The sequence below is a fragment of the Neopelma chrysocephalum genome, unplaced genomic scaffold, assembly GCF_003984885.1.
Source record: "Neopelma chrysocephalum unplaced genomic scaffold, ASM398488v2 Primary Assembly neopelma1_24, whole genome shotgun sequence".
In the NCBI taxonomy this organism is placed as follows: Eukaryota; Metazoa; Chordata; class Aves; order Passeriformes; family Pipridae; genus Neopelma; species Neopelma chrysocephalum.
The window spans coordinates 17,759,291-17,762,467 of record NW_020897693.1 but is presented as its reverse complement, the minus strand read 5'-3'; positions in this window follow the sequence as shown (position 1 = coordinate 17,762,467).

The window sequence follows — 3,177 nt, the reverse complement described above, 5'->3', positions numbered from 1 at the left end:
AGGGAGTTATATTGGCAGAGCTGAGAGAGCTATTCTGGTCAATTCTCCCACGTAGACGTGCCATACATGTGTGATAAGGCTATAGAATAATCCCCCAGGAGAAGCAATGAACATTTTATTGATTTGGATATTTCAAACTTCTGCAAGACAAAGTAATCTTCTGTGCACTGAATGAGCAGACAAGATGGAATTGAGGACTGGGTTTGAGGACTGCTCCAACTTCTGTGTTTAGTTTAGAGAAGGCACTCTGAACAACACTAGCAAGTGGTAGAGAGGGGGAAAAAATATCTATATCTGGCTCTGATTCTGCCAGAGGCACTGTCATTCTTGCAATGTTAGTGGCAGGAGAGGTCATTTCCTTGAAATTCAAGACAAATGTGTGATGCTGAAGCCACAGATATGTGTAACAGGCCGTGAGGACCTCTAGAACCAACCCAGTGCCCCGCACCTAGCCTATCTGCTTTCTTTTCTTCCCTGACCATTGCCATTTATGGGAGGACTGCTGGGCCAGGCACTGGAAGAAGGCGGATGGGAAGGGACAGAGGATAGGAAGCTTGCAATGACTAAGTGCTAGCTGCACTTCTCCCAGTGGTATCAAAGCACAGCTGAGCTAGAGGGGACAGTAGTTGGTCATTTCGATAGCAGCTTTCCATGCCTGAATGCCAGCTCCTCTGCAGAGTCACGATCTCTTCTGTTTCCATAGCAGGATCTGCAGGTCTGCATCTCCGGGATTTCATGCCCCATGTGAGCTCAGGCAAGCACCATGCATACCAGCACTCCCGGCTGTGCAGGCAGGCAGAGAGGGGAGGCTGGTGAGGTGAGCAGGCAAAACTCACTTGGGGTTGCAAGGGCTCTACCAGGTACCCATCACAAGGTGTAAGGGTGAGAGAAGGTGCTCAGCATGCACACAGAAGTCTCCATCACCCTGTGTAGCATTTGGGCAATCCAAAGCAAGCACACAGGCACTAACTTTCTCTGTCCAGAGGAAATGTGATTCTCATCAGCACGCAGATGCTGTTTAAAGGGGAAGGGCTGTGAGGAAAGGCAACATCTTTTACTAAACCAACTGATGAAGCCAGGAGAAAAAAAATCAATTGTGACTTCAAAGATTTGAGATAAGCATGTTATGCCTGAAACATTTTCCAGCCACATCAACTGGTCTAATTAAATACATCATTTTTGTCCCCACATTTTTCTGTCCTTCACAACTGAAAGAGCACAGACTGCTACAGGGGCCATTAAAGCTGCTGGCCTTGCCTCCAAAATCCTCTTAATTATGTCCCCTGCAAATTGCTGGGCCCCAGGACATTGCAGACCAGACACTTTGCAGCAGTCTCAGCTGAAATAAGGAGTGGGGGATCATACTGACCAATGTTCAACACAGAGCTCACTGCTGCCTCCCCCGCCACATGGAATCGAGCATTAATTTTAATTTATTTCATCCTGTCCAGCAGTTTGAGTCCACAACATGCTAGAGTTTGGTACTGAAAAGGCTCCTTTGTTATAAAGCACCATTAAGAGAAGGTGGGACATTTTGACATGTGAATATGGGCAGATGAGTCTTTTATACCTGGAATGATGATGTGGGACTGTGGGGTAATTGCTTTAGCATGAGAATGTGTACAGCTTACCCAAATACTCAGGCTACCTGGAAAGTAGTTAGCACCTGTATAGTTTACAATGTAGCCGGGTAATGCAGAGTTCAGCACAGGCTGCACCAGAGAGGTTAGTGGCATTGGCAGAGACATTCTCCTGGTTAGATTTCAAAGTTGTCACAACAGCAAGGGGACCTAGACAGCCAACACTTCCCTGTGCTGACCTCATGAGCTGTTTGCACTATGTTATCATGCCTACTTCATTTAGGTCGTATCGGGAAGGTTTTATTTACCTTAAAAATGCAAACCTTATTTCTGTACAGAGGGCTTAAGCAGCAGAGCACAGACTTGTGATTTGTGTGGGCTGTAGACAAAACTTGTGTTAGCAAATCAATGCATGTCCAACATCCAGATCCCACTTGCTCCAACCAGCATACAAAGGATGCTGACACAAGCCAGCCAAGCAGTGTTGTTCCCAACACTGGGACCACTACCAGTCCCCTCCTGCTGCCCACTGCCCAGCGTGGATGGAGTGCTGGTCACCATTAAGGACCATGAGAGCGGCAGCCCTTCCCCAGTGGCCCCGCAGGGAGCCTCTCACTCCTGGCTGAGTGGGGTGACTGGGGACTGCACTCAGGGGACTGCTTCTCGCTAAACTGCCCTAGTTGCTGGCTGCCCCTATTGTCCCAAAGTAGATTCTTTCACCCAGTGTGCAAGAGGCCAATCCACACACAGAGTCGAGGTATTTGACTGATTTCCAGTTCTGCGCAAGAAGGGGTGCTTGGGTGGCAAATCCACAAAGCCAGCACCATCTCTACGAAAACTGTACACTATTTATACGTTTTAGCAAACAAAGGCATTGTTTGCTATGGAACAAAGGTAGTTCATTGGCTACAAGGGTTACCGAGTTTTTTATTAATTAGCATTCTATGCTCTGTTGTTTAATGCTAATTAGTCTGCATGCTCAGTCTTTCTTTTCATTTGGGTCGGTGAATCGGTGGTTGCGATCTCCCCCTGCCGGAATTACCTTTCACCCAATCGGAGCTGATTCAACACAATCTCTGGGCTTTGTTAATTTCTTCCTTATCTTGGGGGTTCTGACAAATGTTCTTGTGGCCCGTAAATTCTTCATTCTTCGTGTCCACTATCAGTGGTACATCCTTCTTCCCAAGCTTTGTTAACCTGCCCCTAGGTCTGATATCACTGAAATACGCCGAGCCCTAAGCCTTAACAAGGCAATTCTACCGACAAGCAATTTGTCTTTCTAACACATAGACATCACTTGTTCGCTACTATCTGATTCACGGTAAATCACCTTTCTTGTCGATTAGGCCTGGAAGCATACAAACAGCAAACATGAAAGAGCATCCTTTCTAAGGAACATTTTTACATATCCCACGTTTCCCAACATCCCCGCTGGCCCGGCCGCGCTGCCCGGGGCGGAGCGGGGCGGCGGGGCCGGGCCGGGTCCTCCCCCGAAATGGCGCCGCGGCCGGGGAGGTGCCGAGCGGCGCCCGCGGGGCGTGAATAAAGGGCGGCGGGCGGGGCAGTGGCGCTCCCGGAGGCGCGGGGCCGGCAGCGG